The sequence below is a fragment of the Parasteatoda tepidariorum genome, chromosome 1 (assembly GCF_043381705.1).
Source record: "Parasteatoda tepidariorum isolate YZ-2023 chromosome 1, CAS_Ptep_4.0, whole genome shotgun sequence".
In the NCBI taxonomy this organism is placed as follows: Eukaryota; Metazoa; Arthropoda; class Arachnida; order Araneae; family Theridiidae; genus Parasteatoda; species Parasteatoda tepidariorum.
Genome location: NC_092204.1, coordinates 81672357 through 81692137, shown reverse-complemented (window position 1 = coordinate 81692137; position 19781 = coordinate 81672357). Strand labels below are relative to the sequence as shown.

Sequence of the window (19781 nt, the reverse complement as noted above, 5' to 3'; positions counted from 1 at the left end):
CACCAGTCGGTTTAAGTGTACTAATGTAAGATAAGTTTATTAATTAGTTTGCTAATCATCCTTTTAATAAACTGATCCTTTATTACTTCAGAAGTTTGAAATATTCATCGTTATGTAGCTATTACTTTCTATCTTTGGTTAGCTTTACGTAACATAGCATTCTTATTAGATTTTGATTTCAATATGTCCCAATAGGTTTAAATGTGCTTCACAAAATAGAGTTAATTAAATGTCAGATAACTTATATTAACTATTTTGATAATCATCCTTTTAATAAACAAGTCTTTTATTACTTTGAGGTTTGAAATATTCATCACTTTGTAGCTATTAATGTCTTGGGTTAGTTTTACGTGACTTAGCCTTTCTTATTAGATTTTGATTTCCATATGACCCAATTGACTTACACGTGCTTCACAGAAAGGAATTAATTAAATGTAAGACAATGTTTATTAATTAGTTTGCTAATCATCACTTTAATTATTAGATACTTCAGTAACTTAGAAGTTTGAAATATTCATCCTTATGTTGCTATTACTTAGGTTATATCTTAGGTTAGTTTTACGTGAGATAGCTTTCCTTTTTATATTTTGATTTTAATATATCCCAAATGATTTAAGTGTGCTTCCGGGAATAGAATTAATTAAATGTAAAATACTGTTTATTAATTAATTAGCTAATCATTCTTTTACTAAACAGATACTTTATAACTTTGGACGATGCTCCAGAATTTATTAATTTCTGATTTTCATGCATGGGATTTTACTTAACAGATTTAACATTTTTATGGAAACTTTCCTTGAATTCTAAATAATGTAAGAGTAGCTTATATCGAAATTTCAATTCGTGTTTATAAACTAATTACGTGCATGCTGTTGTACACTAATAAAGAAACACATGCCTAAACATTTTGTAACTTTAAGGTCTATAACTGGGTATAAATCGGTAATTTCGGCAAAAATTATTTTTTTTTACTGACTATATTTGAATTATTGCTCATTCTGTGCTTCAAACTAAAGTCTTAAGGTCTAAGTGTTAATATATTGTTTTTATCGTGTTCTAAGAATATCTAAAATTTTACTTTAAAAATATGCCGACCAGGTGGCCGAGTGGTTAGCGTGCCTGACTGCGGAGCCAATGGTTGCGGGTTCGAATCTCGCTTAGGGCATGAATGTTTCTTTCTCTCTGTGTTCTATGTTCTTTCTCCTTTGTGTGATTGTGTGAATGTGACCAGCCTTATAAACGGGTTTGTGGTTGTGTAACGTGGGCGATGCTGCTCCACCGCCATGGCTTCGCCACAGGTGCCCACTGGGTAACGAGAAGATAGTAGCAGTTCTGGCACTCCTGGCCAATGGGACGATGCGTCCCAAGTGCTCTCCATTAAAAAAATAAAAGTAAAAAAAAACGTTAACAATATCAATGTTATACAATATACTTAGTTCCATTTCAGATTACATTTGAAATAGTACTTTAAAAATTTTAATTCAAAACACAAGTAACTGCATAATTGATCTAGTAAATTTTTCTGTTGATTTTATGCATTATAATTTGTTGTAGAGGCATCAGCATAGCACAAAAAATTTTAGTTTTTATGTTCAAATTTGCTCTTATTTTTAAAAAATTTATTTTTTAATTTCTTTAAGTTTGCTTTATATTTATAATTTTAGGCCCATGATTACCAAAAGGGAAATTAAGATTTTAATTTTAAAAAAAATTATGGCTAAACCAGTCGAATACCCTAAGATTGTCGAAAAACATTTAATATAAACTTAAATATCTTACATATTCCTCATTACGCAACTATTGTTGTATTGAGTTTATTTTACATGGAATTGCCTTTTATCTTTTAATTTGAATTCATTTTGTATTTATCAGAATTGAGCTGAATAAATAAAAGTCAGCGCTTATTAATTTGTTCCGAGAAAAATCTGTTCATAAGCACTTTGTCAAGTTACTTTAAATGTTTCAAAATAAATGACATTATCTCTGAAATATTTCCCAGTTAAAGCGAAGATTTATGCCAGTGAACACGCAATGTCGAATGGTCGTATTTGTTTTTCCTTGTTGCAAAGTTTTGCAATCAATTTATTGCGGATTTTAGAGCACATAGTTGAGCGTTGAAATAAGTGGAAAAAGATTTAAAAAAAAAGCTAAATACTAAAACCATTGCTAAAAAGCTAACACATTTGCAACTCGAGGATTACATGGCACATCTTTGAAATCATAAATCCTATCATCCGATGAGCAAGGAAACATCAGAGCAACAACTCACTGCTGCTGTCTGAAAAAGAAAAAGATGTGCGTCTTCTTATTGCTCTTGAGACCTCGATGTAATTGAGTCTGACGTAGAATACCCCGTCAGCTTATTTCTTCCCATTCGAAGGTTACTTCTCATGAATTAAGAGCTTTTTATCTGTAAAAAAATCTAAAGTTAAAGTTTAGAACTTGAAAAGGAAATCGCAAGCCTTTTGTAGATTGAAATTAAAATTATAATGGCGCTCCTAACTAGAATCTTACTTCTGAATTAGAATTAAGCGTCAGCAGTTATGGTTTGGTTTATTGAAATTACATACATTTGCTGACTTGTGTGCTCAATATAGGCTTATAAGTCCTTGTCAAGTAGAAAATACAGATAGAACAATTCAGAGAAAGACATCACAAAGAATACATCCATAGTTACGGCGGGATTCGAACCCACTACCTCCACGCTTAACAGAGCGTTTGGACCGACGATACCGCTCGGCCAGGGAGGCCTCTCAGCAGTTATGGCTAAGGAGATCTAGCTTTGACAGAGCCGTTATTTTTTCTGATTTCAGATCAGCATTACAGACTTTATTGCGAATTAACCAGTGCATATTATAGCCAATTTTGGAATGAAGGTTGTTGAAAAAATACTATTCATAAAATCTATTTTTAATGGACAGCTGCAGACTGTGGAATCATAGGTAATGAACAAGCTAATATACTTGCAAAAAAGGAGCCTAGGTTGTCCGAAGATCTAAAAGGAATGTCGACTTTTCATTTATGGAGACTTATAATTTATTTGAAAATCAAGCCGAACTTGAAGTTAAAAAAGGCAAAGGCATCTAGGGATAAAAGCTTCTCCTTCAATTCTTCATGAAAACCCCAACTATGTTCCCAATGCCAGTAGAAAACAGCTGTGGCTGGCTTAACTGGACATGACTGTCTGAGGTCCGACCTTTCTCGTATCGGTGTAGCTGATTAACCTGACTGTTCTCTTTGTGACTCCTGTATTCCTGTGAGTTCTGAACATTTAGGTGTGTGTCCTGTACAATTGAATTTTAAATGTACAATTGAAAAATAATGGGGAGCACGCGCACTATTGGTATAAATGCTATTGCTTGTAGTAGTGTGTCGCGTTAGCAGAATAAATAATTGTGTGTCCCAAAATTTACGCAAGAAGTAATTTTATAGAAAACTCACGGTTTTGATTGAAACTATAGATTTTCAATTGATTTAAAGTAGAGGTTTATATAAGGAACAGTTCATATCACCCATCCATGGTCAAGCGCCTAGTTTCACTTTTCAGGGTTCTTTCTTGAACGGTCACGGTAGGAATGTCAAGTAATTTCCACCCTGATCAGACGACTAGACAGCAATCTGAGTTGCTACCTCTCTCTTCAAACTTTCACCCCACAACCAATGAGCACTGTTTGCCGTTTTTTTATAACTGAATTTCGCTTATATGAAAGTCGATTTCACTATTCAAAGTGTGAGTAACACTGAGCTTGCTGTTACAAACTGCACAGTACGAAAATAAAAAAGCGAAAACAAATGACAAAAAGGAAAAATCCCTGAATAACGTTTAATGATTGGACTTTGAAGTTTTAAGACTCATTCTTGATGGTTCACGGGGTAGACCTTAAGCATGTTAATGCCTTTGCCTAGCATCTGGTGCTATTTAGCACCAGACGCTAATTTCAATTACAAAATTAGACAAATTAGACAAAACTTTCTTTGAATAAACATACCTTACTTCAACAGATTCCGATTTTTGACTTTCGAAATATTGAGGGAGTGAGAAGGTAGTGGCAGTTAAATAAATATGGTCTTAACAGTTTGATCGAAATAATCGTTTGAAAGTTTGAACCCTTATTAATTTTACTTTGCGTATTTTGCCATATCTCTGAATCATTTTGAGTAAATCGAAAAAAAATGCACCCAATTGTAAAATTTGTTTATCAAAAGATAATTCTATACAAAAAATTATTCGTTATTTTTTATTATTTTAAATTGTAAAGTATACAAATTTTTACATCATTTTCTTAGAATGTTATTTATGTGTCAAAATACCAAATTTGAATGAAGTCAGTCGTATATTTTTTAAGAAATCAAATTTTAAATATACTATTTTTAAAATTTAATTTTTAACTAACCATATTTAAAGCCCTCCCCCCTCCGTACCATTAACATTGAGTCCTAGATCATGAAATCTAAGCATTAGGCCAAAAGTTAGTCAGGACAGTCCGTTTCCTTTTCGAACTGAACTATGGAAGTGATATGAAACTGTAGAAACGTTAATTAATAATCTAAGTAGTACTCGTGGCATAAGTTATATTGATTAATATGAAAATAATTCCATCGATTGATTACCTTTTTATGATAAATAAATTTCCTCTCAATGAGAAGAACAATGGTTTTGAGATTAAGCCCTATTAAACTCATTTTTTTGTACTTACATAAAAATCGAAAAAAATTGTAAACATTTAATTTATAAGAAATGAGTTTTGCAACATCATTAAATAAACGATGGACTTAAATTAAAATCTAGTATACATTTTAGTTCTAAAAAGTAAAAGATTTTAGTTTTTTTTATTAAAAAAAATCATTTTCCAGATTATTCAACCAATCATATTGATTTAAAAAACTATTATTTAACTCATCCACTATCACTATTTTAAAATCGATTCTTAACTATACTCAAAAAATAAAAACCTCTTAATCTTAGATATATATATAAGTCTACCAACAGAACCGTTATTTCTTACACATAATATTTTTTTTTAAAGTTTCGGTTAGAAAACAAATTTTTGTTTTAAAGAAAGCTTGCTTGTTTTAGTGACTGTGAGAGTATCTTATATACCAAAAGCATTCTTGAAAAGGCACCGACTTTCGTCTACAAAACTGTGGAATTTAAGTGATGTCAGATTTTTTTCTCGCGTTTAGGCATGTTTTTCTTTTTGAAAAAAAAAACTCTATCTCATAGACTTTGACTTAAAAGTATTGAATATCAGGTGTCTAGAATTTTCTTAGAAGTAAATTATAACGTTTAACTTTTTCGTTAAAGGGTATAACTGTGTGTTTTCTATAAACTAGAGAATCTGAAAAAGTTATTTACCTTACCTATAATTTTTGGAACGAATGAGAATAGACAAAGATTACAGACTCTCATATGTCTAAACATTTCTACTGATTGATTTCTTTATTTTGTGTGGAGATTTTAATAAAATTTAAGCTTTGTTAAATTATCAATTAAATGATTTGTAAAAGCTACTTGCCTCGCACGGATTTTTTTTTATGTTCTAATAGTTGTAATTCTAATAGTTTAATTAATAATGTTAAGGCATTGAACAATAATTTTGTAGGATCTGAGTTCTACTCGGCATAGTGTATTGAAGACTAATCAGCTTAAAATCGATAAGCACGAGCTAATCTGGGAATTAAAAGTGATCGGTACGCGATGCTGCCAAATGCTTGTCTGAAAAATTATTCTTGACCTTCCTGACCTCGTGGCAGACAACTGACTGCTGAAAAAGGGATTTTTATTTTAAAAAAAAGTATTTTAATATTTCGAATAATATTATTTTTTAATTAGCCGTTCAATTGCCGTTATTTTAAATATTGTTTCACATTATATCATTTTAAATATTATTTTAAATAGTACTCCATTAAATCATTTAAATAAGATCCCTTTTTAAATAAATAAATAAAAATATGGCTAATGTATCTTTTTCCTTACCAGAACATATTGTTCTAAGAATGTTTTTAAAATCTCTTCCTTAATTATATAATGGTGGGGTTTCCTTTTTAATTTATGCATGTAACTACTTGAAAAATATTTTTTCTCTTTTCAAGAACACCTTAGAATTAAAATGAAACTATTGCAGTTACACGGTTCAAAAGAAAAAAAAACTTTTACTTTTAAAGGGTCATTATTTATATTTTAATGATCACTCTAAAACTTAATTAGACTTTATGCCGCAATAATATAAAACAAAACTCGCCTTTGTTTCACGTAAAAGAAATAATTTTTTGTTCTCAAAATGGCCGTGTAATTTGGTGTTTTTAATTAATAGTTATCTTTCGAAGAGTTCACCTCTTTCGAGACTTATTCAGTAAAATGCGTAATTATCCCACATTAGCTTATTATTAGGTTTTACAGAGGGAATACATACAGTAGCTCATTAAAACTATTACTTTGTTTTAAACTACACTTAAAAAATAAGCATATTTCAAATTAAAAGTTTTTATGAATCGAAGAATGCCTCCTTAAAAATAGTTCAGTATGAGTAAACAAGTTCATAGTTTGTAATGTGTGTAAACAACTATATAAGCTGCTTGTTTATGTTATATTATCTTTCAAAATAAATTAATTTGTTTCTAATTTGATAATTTTAACAAAAAAATACGACTCATTATTAGTTAAAAAGTCGTTCTGTTTGGTTTCTTAAATTAAACGTGGGAGAAAGTTAAGAACCGAAAACATGAAGATTTTTTTGAGAGTAGAAGAAGGTTTCATGTGCATTTGACAACAAACACTTTCATACAGGGTGGCTACTAAATAATGTGTACTAAAGAACAATTGGAATTAGTTTTAATTGTATTGTGAAATAATAAAAATTTGTGATTTTCACTTTCTTTTAGTACAGACGATTTTTGCTCAAAGCAAAACATTTAGAATGAATTTAAAGATGGAATCGAAAAGATTGATGGTTTAACAGCTTTTCGATCGCTGATTTTCTGTAGGTAGCATCTTTAAGCAATTAACTCTTGAATTTCTTGGAACTCTTGGATTTAATAGAACATTTATATAAAGAACTATAAATTGATTATTGGACACTAATAGCTGTAAAGATCGACCCAGGTTTGGTCGTCCACGCTCAGTTTGCACAAAAAAGCGTAATTAAATAATATGAAGAAATCCACAGCGCTCTGCTAATAAAATATTTTGCTCAGAACAAAGTTATAATGATAAAAATAATGTTGTATATTCCGCAACCTTCGATGATATACCTAGAAGTGTAAGATCTGTGCAACGCTTACGAAACAAGAATTCTGCAATGTTTTGGGCTGCAGTGTCAAATGACGGAAAATTTCCTCTGAAATTCACCGATAAAGGGGCAAAAATAAATGCTGAATATTGCAAAAAGGGAGTATCTGCTATACATTTATTGCCACATGCTCACAGATTGCATCCCAAAATGGATTGGATATTTCAGCGAGATTCTGCCCCGTGAAACCGAAACAACATGGGCTTGGCTCCATGTCAATTGTCCAAAATTTATTAAATACGACGATTAGACCCTTCATCACCAGATCTAAATCTTTTAGAATAGTGTGTTTGGGGTATTTTAGAGTCTAAAGTTAATGCTAAGCAGCACAGAAGTTTGGACTCCCTCAGAGCTTCTTTATTGCATAAATGGGACAAATCACCTTTTAAAATGATTCTTGCCACCATTAGACAATTGCGTAAGAGATTATCTTTAGTAATCGATAAAGATGGCTGCCGATTTGAATAAAAGTTTTTTTAATGTAAACTTCCATTTATAGTGTTCATCATATTTGTGTAATTATCATTTTCTGTCTGATATCTATACAACAAAATCATTCGATATATGTAACAATATTTTGTAGCCAGCCTGTATTTTAATTTATACCCGTCGTTGAGCAACCGACCCATTTCTGAGTTTACAACCATCAATGTTCAACTCCAAAGGCATGTAATTATGAACCCTACCCAGAAGACAAGTGGACTCTTATATCAAGCATTGGGACAAACTAGTTTTCATGGAGAACTTTTTGATAGGACTTACCCCCATTTGATTTACATGAAGAGGAAATCCACAAAAACCTCCCTCGGTAAGTCCGATTTGAGGCAAGGGATTTTAACCCATGATTCGCACAATCACTGGGGATATTTTACGTCTGCACTGTGACCGGTGTGAGCTGGGAGCAGTCACCACTGGGATTCGATCCTAGTTCACCTGATTTGGAGGCGAACACTGTATCTCCTGGGTGACCTCGGCTCGCAACAAAGATGGAACAACAACCTTGTGAAGCATTTTTATGATAAAAAGCTCTATGACGAGAACAGTTGTGAGAGTTGTATAACGATTAGATTTATATAGTAAATTTTATACAGGCATGGAAAACCTTTATTTTTATCTAAATCAAATAAAATTTGTGAAATGAAATAGAGGCAAGACGTAATCTATATAGAATTTTAAACCATTCAAATAATTTACTAAAATATCACTTAACTTCATGCATTTTAATCTTCAAATTCCACAACAAATAAACTCAAAAACGCATCTCAGATTTTCAAGAATTAGTCATCAATATTTCTGACATATTCCATCAATTTAGAACACATGCAATTGAGAAATAAGTTTGAATTTTATGTTTATTAAAAATACATTCTTTCCACAAAGTAATTCTGAGAAAAGCCACATAAAATACGTCAAGATTTCCATAATAAATGAACTGGGAATAATCTTGCGATAGTTACTTCGATGCATTAAAAGGCAAGCGAAAGCCTTTTTCATTTTTGAAATTTTCCGATAACAGCATTGCATTTTCCCCTAGGGTCATAACTTTCTCACAATAATTAAAAGTATGACTCCCACCACAAAAATATATTCTCTTAAACTTTAACACATTGGTTATCTTAATAAAAGATAAGAGAGATAATGGTCTTTTGTAATGCTACTGAAATATTTTTTTTCGATATTAATGTGCTCTAGTTTCAACATTAGACAATCCTATGTGCTCGGGGTCTCAGAATTAAAAGATTATATACAGTGCAAGCAGCAGTAGTTGCAGATAATAACTGAAGCCCGAGGGAGATTTTCCTTTGAAAGTACAAAGATTTAAATATTACTAAAATAAATGCAAATGCATTCTTTATTAAAATCTATTATATTGATCAAGTAGTGGTGAATAATTCTGTGTTATTTTATTTGATGTATGGGAGAATGTAGGTTTTTAACCTCAAAACTAATAGATATATTTTAATCTTTATTGTTTAGGAGTTGAGTCATTAAAAGTCACACATATGAACTTTTGTTTGTGTTTCCTTTTTATACTATATTTATTGGTTGCTCAATTAGTAATCATAGAGTTTGAAACCGAATCTTTCAAGAGATGGTTACGAGTATTTCGATTTTATTTGCAGCAAAAGAAGTAATATGAAGTAAAAATTCCGGATCAAATCACGGTAGAAAATAACGGCACAGTTTTTTACCGTAAAATCTATTTTTACCGGACTATGTTTCAGAACAAAAAATGTGATTTACCGTAATTTTTACAGTAATAACTGTCATATAATCACTGAATCACTCTTATTACTATTACTACCAAAAATACTTTCCGATATTTAACTGCAACGTAGAGTTAAAGGAGTATTTGAATAATATAAAGCTTGATCTATCATTTGCACTAATTTAAATGAAGTTTTGTAATAGAAGCGTTAAAAGCCATTCAATTTACCTCTTAATCTGTAACAAGTTTGTATAGAACGATTCACGGCCGATGCATCGATATTTCCTACGTCAATTGTTTATTTAAAGCGTTAAAATGCTCGAGCATGAAATGTTTATGTAGTTGTTAATATAAAAGGATTTATTCATTTATTTAAGGAAATATAGTTTAAGATTAATATTGGAATAAATTATTGATTTTTAATTGAACTCCATATGTACTTCATTCTTTGGATGATGGATTTCGCAAACAATTTAATCTGAAGTGTTTACTGATGTTTTAACTATTATTCTGTCATCTTTTATAGAAAATGCTCTTAAAATATTTATTATACAAATATATGTTAAAGGTACAGATTATATATTAATATATAATATTTTAGTTATAATAGTTACTAGTTAACTAGTTCACCTAGAGAATTATAATTCATTTATTACTTGATTTAGACACTTTACTTGATTTTACTTGATTTGACAAATATATACTATATCATTAAAAACATTTCTATACTGTTAAGAAGATATATTAATAAAACTGCAAAGAACAGATTTATTAGAAGTTTTTAAATTCTCATTCCAAATTATTTTGGATTTTATCCAAAATTACAATATAATTTAGATTTAAAAAAATTTTCTATTTTATCCGTAAAATTATAAATAGATTGTAAAGTATAACCTGTGCTCGTTAATGGTCGCCAACCCTGGAAACTGCTTGCTTAAGTCGTTGCAGATTGGATCGCGATCTACACCAGATACTCATCCTCTTTACATTTCTTATTCTCCGAGGGCACCGTTTTCTGACTTCACATGCGTTACAAAAATGCAATATTTTTATTAAAATATACATTATGAAAGATTATTTTCTGATTTTTATAAACTGATAAAAATACAATTGAATAAAAGATAAATAATATAAATATCGTTAATAATATCATTTTTAAAGAAATTGTTCTTTGAAATAATTAAAAAAAAAGATTTGCAAATTTGAAATATGAACTTATTTTATAAAACAGTGTCATGCGTATGTTTTCCATGAGCATTATTTAGACTAATGAAATGTTACTTTTAATACATGAATACAAATTTATATGAAATATTAATAAATGTAAGGGAAAGTTGTCAAAACTACCACTTTTTAAATTGAAATTTTTATTCGACAAAAATCACTAACTGTTGTATTTGAAACATTTGAGTTATAACATACTGTTACTCAGCTGCACAATTCTATTAATTTTGGCAATATTTGTGGAGTAAATCTTAAAAATTTTTGTGAAGTTTACAAGTGTTATGATATCGACATCCGGTTGCATAATTCGTAGCACCTGCTCCCTAAATCATACCAACTTCGAAAATATTGGGTATTCTTTTAAAAGTAATAAAATAAACGATGAGTAACCTAAAACAGTTGTTTAACTGAATAATAAATATAATATTAAATTTTTTAACTAATACAAGCATATTAACTGTATTATAAATCGTGAATTTTTATTGGAACATTGTTAAGTGTTACGAAGTTCAAGTGTGGTTCTTACATCATCATCATCAGTAGCTCGACAGTCTTCGGTGGACCCTGGCTTTCTCAAGAAGACTGCACCAGTCCTTTCTTCTGCATGCCACGGCTTTCCAGTCTCTGACCTTGATTGTGGCAAAGTCCCTTTGGAGGCAATCCGCCCATCTCAGTCGGGGTCTGCCTCTCTTTCTAGCTCCAGTTGGCCTTGCCAAAAAGATTCTTTTAGTTGTTCTGTCATCATTCATTCTTACAATGTGTCCGGCCCATTTCATGCGCTGAATCTTATGGTACTTCAGAATGTCCGGTTCTCTGAATATCCTGTAGAGTTCAGAGTTAGTTCTCCTTCTCCACACTCCCTTGTCACACACACCACCAAAAATGGACCGGAGTATCTTCCTCTCGAAAGCAGCGATGGTCCTCTCATCAGCTTGGGACAAGGTCCAGGTTTCAGATGCGTAAGTGAGAACTGATCTTATTAGGCTTTTATATATTAGCAACTTGGTGTCTCTTTTAATGTTGTCAGATTTAAGGAATTTTCTTATGCCATAAAAGCNACATTCTTTATATCATAATCTTTTACAGTGTAGGTACAAAATTAATATAGCAAATAATTGCTTAATTTTGGCTTCGATTTCATTCATGCTGGTATTTTTTTGACTGTATTTTTTTCAGTGTACGATTTCGTACAAAAAAGACACGCATAGGCAACAACCATGAAATAATCTTTCAAAAAAAGAAATAACGATATTATCGTCAACTATTACTACTAAACATACTATCCGATATTTAACTGCAACGTAGAGTTAAAGGGGTATTTGAATAATATAAAGCTTGATCTATCATTTACACTAATTTAAAGGAAGTTTTGTAATAGAAACGTTAAAATCCATTCAATTTACCTCTTAATCTGTAACAAGTTTGAATTGAACGATTCACGGCCGATGCATGGATGTATCCTATGTCAATTGTTTATTTAAAGCGCTAAAATGTTTGAGCATGAAATGTTTATGTAGTTGTTAATATAAAATGCTTTATTCATTTATTTAAGGAACTATAGTTTAGGATTAATATTGGAATAAATTATTGATTTTTAATTGAACTCTATATGTACTTCATTCCTTGGTTGATGGATTTCGCAAACAATTTAATCTGAAGTGTTCACTGATGTTTTAACTATTATTCTATCATCTTTTATAGCAAATGCTCTTAAAATATTTGTTAGACAAATATATGTTAAAGGCACAAATTATATGTTATTTAATATTTTAGTTATAATAGTTACTAGTTAACTACTTCACTATGAGAATTATAATTCATTTATTACTTGATTTAGACTTTGACAAATATATACTATAGCATTAAAAGCATTTCTATACTGTTAAAAAGATATATCAATAATAAAACTGCAAAGAACAGATTTGCTGGAAGTTTTTAAATTCTCATTTCATATTATTTTGGATTTTATTCGAAGTTACAATATAATTTAGATTTAAATACATTTTTATATTTTATCTGTAAAATTATAAATAGATTGTAAAGTATAACTTTATCATTAACTTACGGTTTCAACCAATCTGATATAACTTAATTTTTACAGTGATAATTACCGTAAAATCACTGGATCATTATAATTAAATAAATATTATTGTAGAAATTACTGAATAATATTGTAAGGTGAAAATGGATTTTACGGATGATGCACCCAAAGTGCCAGTAATTTATACCGTAATTTGATTCGAGATTTTTACAGTCTACGTGGTAAGACAGATCAATCAAACCACATTACTAACTAGTTATTATTAGAATATTGTTTGACTATCACATAAAGTATTAACTAATTTTTCATTTAGTTATTTCTGAAAATAAAATAATTAAGTTTCATCTTAAGGAAATTAAATCTCTTTGAATTTACTGAAATAGTTTTGTTTCCTTCCAATTGATTCAATTCCAAAAATTTCCTTCCACTTAGTTGAAGATTTATACTTTCTACTTCCAAAAAACCCCCCCAGTTTTATCAAAAATTGACACCCCAGAATAATTAAATCATATTAAAAAGATTTCAATTGTTACAGTCTTAATATAACCCTAAATCACGAAATAAAGAAAATGGTTAAAGTTAGTGCAAAAGTTCCAGTGTACAGTGTAATTCAGTTTAATAGGTTAGAGAAACGACTTGTTCAGTTGTTGAAATTAATATGCTGCTCCTAAGTCATACCGGTAAGATTTAGGACTGTACATGAGGTATGATGTAGGCAACTACAAAACATTTTGTGCAAAGTGTTATTACAAGCCTCAAACAATAGTTAGCAATCAAGGAAACGAAAAGAACATAACAAAATTTATTATTTAATTATATGATGTAATTAATAATCTGTACATTACTTTAGCATTGTTATACCTTTATGCAGAATGGCCAAAAACTACACTGAAAAGTTGTAAGGTCGATTAACTTAAATAAAAACGTAAGTACACATCAACTTGATTCTTTTGCATGTATCTCCAAATGAAAGAAATTCCTTAATTTATCAGCTAAATTGTTCTTTATTTCCCACTTTGTACAAAAATGGAAATGGTGCGATTTGGGAGTGGTACAATTTATATAGGTTTCCTCAATTAAAACAAATTGTTGTACAAAATATTTTTTTCAAAAAAACTTATAATAGTTCAAATGCAAATACCTCTCATAAATAAGGCAAAATGCATATGTTGAGTTATTTATTAACAAAACAAGGAACACATTTAACCCTATAATTATATTTAAAATGTAATTTAACAGTATATTTTTTTTATAATGTAATTTCAAAAAATGATATTATGTGGAGCATAATACTTCGCATTAATGCTATATATAACCATTTCACAAATGGTGTTTTTCAGCAGGTGTTTCTAAAAATATTCGTGTGAGGGTTCATAAAAATTCAATCATGGTTACGGGGTGCTTTATGTCTAGCAATATCTGCAAAACACAGATGCCATCTGCACCACGATAGGAGTTGAAGAGAATTGCGAAGGAAATGACGTAATAAAAAAAAAACAAAATTACTCCTTAGGGATGGAGAAAAGTATATATTTTTTATTTTCTTTTTCGTTTTCATTTCCTTAATATCAAATGCTGTTATCAACAAGCAATATTGAAACAGTATTTTTGGAAATTTATTGACGTACTTTTAGAGCACCCTCTTGGAAATATAAGAAAAATATATGTAATGCTCTTATTAATGTTGTTTTTGAAGTCGGAAGTATATATATATAAAGGTTTTAACTTTATGATTAAAAGTTTTTTTTTAAATACTTCTTATCGATTTGTTTTAAAAAATAGACCTTATAATAAAGAGTTGGGTATAAAAATTCGAAGCTGTTCATAAAGTACTTTGCATTTCAGTTCAAATATATTAAAAAAAAATTTAAATAATTTAAAATATTTGGTTCAAAAAACTGCTTTTTACTAGGACTAGAAAATTTTCATGAATTATTCTATGCATTTCATTTCTTTAGAACCTTAATTTTTATATTATTGAACACAAAAACTGTTATTAATAGGTTAATTTTCTTCTCTTTAACTAAAAACCACAAAAACTAGATTAATATAATATGCATACTTTGAGCTTCCTTTGAGTTATACGTTAATTAAAAATGAGTGCTTATTGAAGTATAAAGTTCTAATTATTTGGTAGTATAACTTTATGGATTTTATTTTCATTACAATCTCTTTTATGATGGTGTATTTTACTTAAGTTTTACATTTTAAATATCTTTAGTTTCTTTAATACTACCAAAATCACAAATTTAATGCAAGAAAAGGAAAGATGGGACAAATTTTTCAATTTGCAAATTTTGTTTTGATGGATTCTCATAATCTTCATAAATTCCCATTATTGTTATCTTTTTCAACTAGGCGTCGTCAGGTGACTAGTCATATAGTTGAATAGGTCATATTCTAACGTACTCAGTGTTTCTTGTCCCTTATTGATTCTGCTCTATTCTGATTGCTTTTCTCTCATGGTTTTCAGCTTTACAACTAATTATTGATCATTTACAACATATTTCTATTGATCATTTACAGCACATTTATATTTAAATTAAAATAAATAGGTGATTGTATTGTGGTGACCCATAAGTACTTTCCCTTTTCTTTATGTCTAAATCACAATTTTCACGAAGTGAAACTTTTAAATTGAAAGTAAACTTTTAATTTGAAACTGAAGCCCAGAATTCGGAACTGAAACCAAAATCTGTCTATTAAAATTCTAATCCTATAATCTCATTTCTCAAATTAAATCTAGCCAATCAATGCACGTTAAAGGTGTGGCTAATTCATTTCTCTGGTGAGATCCGAACCGAACACATAATCGTTCTCTGCTAAAACTCATTGCAAAGGGACGTGCAGTCCTATCTCTCTATTAATCTTATTATTTTGTATGTAGCGTACATATGTTTGTGATGTGGTTAATAAACTCTTAATTTTTAACCTGAATACCTTCTGATACTTCAAGTGTACCTATACACTATACACTATATAACCCATATACTATATCCCATAGTATATACAAGTATAAATAACAGTAACCTGGTATCAGAATTAGCACTTCAAACAGCAAATAATGGTTGAAATCAGGGGTAAGGGAGTAAAACTATCCATTTATGTTGGTGCTGCAGCCGTCAAGAGCATATTGTTCGGAACGATTGTTGCTTTCAAAAACTCGTCTATACGTGCCCCCCCCCAAAGATCCATTAATACACTCAGAAAAAAAGGATAGTCAAAACTACCAGAATAAGATTAAATTTACCATCTTTCTGACTCTATGGGAACGCCAAAAAACTCAGTAATTTTTACCGAAGCGCTTTGATAAAGTTTTGAATGAAAATAATAAAAAAATATTTCTTCGTATAATATGTGATAAAATTTGCTAAATGGAGTAAAATTTGGTAATATCATATTTTTGAGCATGGCATAAAACCCATTTATTTGATTAAATTTGCTTTTCAGTTTTGTATATTTTAATAAATGTGTGGTAAAAAGAACTATAATTTTTAAAGAAAAATTTCCAAATGAATGATTTGAATACTGTAAAGGTAGTTTTCCCAGATTCTGTTTTCTCTGTGTAGAATACTAAAAATCAGAATTAAATCCCTAAACGTAATTTGATACTTCAATTAAAAACTGGAAATTAAAATAGAATACTAAATTAGAATTATAGATGACAACAATGAGAGGGCACATTTGTCATTAATTGTAATTGTAAAATCGTAGTGAAAAGATAATGCAAAAAAATTAAAAAACAAATTATTAAAAAAACTGTAACTTAAAAAACTTAAAATGAATGTTAAACCACAATAATGTTAAAATTTTAACTTTGTAAGACAATAACCCGAAAGCTATTACTTTACATACTTACTGTAACTAGAGTAATTCTTTAGAAATTTAGAAACAAAATAATTTTTGTCTATGACGTTCGAATTTTTGACAACCAAATAAAAATTATAGTATCGGAATTGTAATTAATTCATAAATTATCTCAAATGGCATTTAAAGTATCTTACTGTACGTCATTTGGGAGCAAAATTTTGCTATATTCATTGTTTAAACTCTGAAATACAGTTGGAAATTTTGAAGCTTTACTCATCTGAAGCTTTACTCATCTGCCATTTTGAAGCTTTACTCAAAAATCAAACATCAAAGTTTTATTTTAAAAACTGTAAACGTCGTTTGCTTGGCTTTAATGCTTAGAAAAATCTGTATTTAGTTTTCCATAGTAATGCAAGTGATTTAAATAATATATAGTAAATCCAAAATATTGGTAAACTAAGAATATTAAATATTTAACTACCGAAACAAAAATGTTCTATTCATGTTTCAAAAATATTTACTATCTTTTAAATATTATGCATAAAATAATATGTAATTGCATTATGCTACAAAATTTTTCTTTAATATAATATTTGAAAGAAAATGTATTTTAAATGAAATAATTATACTAATTTAAAGTTGTGCTTTTATAATTTTATGAAAACTAAATATTCATTTTTATTTAAGCCCAATTTTTCTGAATGCATAATAATAATAAAAAAATATATTCCAGTTTGTTATGAAGTTTAGCTAAATATCAATCTTTCTAATTGCTATTTACCATACATTAAATAAATTGCTAATGCAGATATAAACTACGCAAAAACGCTAACTGTTTTACTTAAATTGATTATCCAAAAGGAAGTTTTTGTAAGTTCTCATTAATTTCAAAGCTCAAGAGATTAATCACACTACATATTTTTCCTTATAAACCTCGTTATAAAGCGTGGCTGTGATCAAAAAAATTTACTATAATTTCGTCATTTGGGAACTGGCCAATATTGCATCAAATTCCGAACATTAATTTACCTGTTACCAGTTATTAAGTAATGAATAAAATAAGTTTTTTTTTCCTGAGGAAAATACTTAAACATAATTGGCTTGCACAGAAGCAAATATGTTAAGACATTCACCAAAGAATTATTGATTAATGAACTTTTTAAATATATTTTTTAAATATATTTTTAATTTGATTTTCTTTTATCGGAATAGAAAATTATAATTTATAAAAACCATTATTCATTTTACAATATTTTATTTTTTTCGAGGAGGAAACTATGTAAAATGTATATTAAGTGTAAATTAATAGGTTCTTTTACGTTTTTTTAAATTTGTCATAAATAAATGTTGAAATTACTGAATAGGAATTTTAAATTTAAGGTAGCTAGTCATAAATATTATAAAATGAAGATTGAATAAATTATATATAATTAAGATAAAATTAATGCCCCCAATAAATAATACATATAGTATATTGCGTTATTCAATATAACTATGTGATTTTTACCGGTGGTAATTTTTAACTATACTACTGTCTGAGGGCCATATCAAGTGCGAAATAAACAGTAAAGAATAGTAAAAGAAGTTTCTATAATAGTAGGAGGTTCCACCCCTTCTCGCTGACGCTTGACAACCCCCAAAACTGCTGTCGCAGTTCCCTTCGCTTCGCTTCTCTATTGGATACATTTCTCCCAACTAACTTTGTATACTTTTTTGACGTCAAAAGTTTAGAATAAATAGAACATAAAACTTTTCTCTGTACAAAATTCTAAACATATGTTTAGTTTCTCTGAACAAAATTCTAAATATATATTTGATTTCTTTGTACAAAATTTTAAATATGTAAATTTCAATATTAATTTGAAATTGCAAAGAGTTTACAGATTTTTCCTAATAAATCAATTCAAATTTCAGCGTTTAAAATCACAACAAATAAAAGTCCTTTATTTTATCATAAAGATGTAAAATGTATATGAACCAAAGAAAAGAGTAAGAAAAATGGTTTTAGTTATAAAAAAGGTTATAATTAAGTAGTATTTGTTAGGTGAAATAAAACTTGAATATAAGTTAAATTCAATGTTAATAATTCAAATATCTCAGGAGCAATACATAACATCTAAATATTATTTTCAATTTGTACACATTTCTGAATTTCAGTATTCGGACACGCAATAGCTTCAAGTCCTTGAGTTTCGCACAAAGTTGTAAAATTTTAAAAAAGTAATATTGTGTAGTATAATTCTTCCTTTAAAATGCTCTTAAGCGAGTATTCGCATTGCATACGCATATGCGCTAGTTGCACAAATCTCATTTGTAAAAGCGTCTCACAGCTCTTTATTGCAACAGGCGCATGTAAATATTAAACCTATTAGATTTGAAGAAGGACTACGTTTCTACTTTGCTTTACGCCTTTGCCGACACTTGAAAAGAGATTTAATATATTTTATATGATATATGAAATTTATTAATAATATATTTTACATAATATAGATTTCGAGGCTTCGGCTGCTTCTCACTTCGTTCGACAACCCTTATAATTACTACCTTTAGCTTAAAACAAAATTAAACAATTTTATATTTTTTATTGTGCAGCATAACATATTTTCGACATGCTTTTTATAATTGGAGGAAAAAAAAATAATGCAGATGCTTACTTAAATTCAAATCTTTGCTATTCTCACAAGTATTGTGCGTAATTTTGTCAATTACACTTTACTTGCCATACATTTTCGCGTATGATTTTTACATGTTAAAAAAGATAAAAACGATTTTAGTATCCTCGTTTTTCGTTTTTCTAATAATTAGAACAGACTCTTTCAGTTTTATTCTGCTGAAATTTTTAATATACATTAAAGCTGAAAAAAAGTTCTAAATTGTTATGCAAACTCAACTTCGTAAATTATTAAGATTCATTAAAACTAAAACAAATTCTAAATAATTGTTCAACCAGCTCAAAGTAATTAGTATTATTAAAAGGAAAATACTTTAAAAATTTGTTGATTTATAAACAGCTCCTTTATTTTTTTCTTTCTGCGCAACCTATAAATTTGTTTCAGCGAGTGAGAAAAGAAATTTCACTTATTAGCCTTATGCAGAATATTGATTATTTTGAGTTTCGGTTTCTCAGGGGATAGAGGACTTGACTCCCATTGAAGTGACCCGGGTTCGAATTCCAGCGATGTATGGTTGATACGAATTCCGCACCCAG

General features: G+C 29.1%; 1 long non-coding RNA gene across 1 annotated transcript in view; it reads right to left on the bottom strand.

Moving 5' to 3' along the window:
• Window positions 1-2069: 2069 nt before the first annotated feature.
• LOC139426972 (uncharacterized) overlaps window positions 2070-19781 on the bottom strand; it is a 36264-nt gene continuing 18552 nt past the window's right edge. The window contains exon 3 of the long non-coding RNA XR_011638121.1: window positions 2070-2410. This is a non-coding gene — a long non-coding RNA (uncharacterized lncRNA). The remainder of the gene's footprint in view (window positions 2411-19781) is intronic.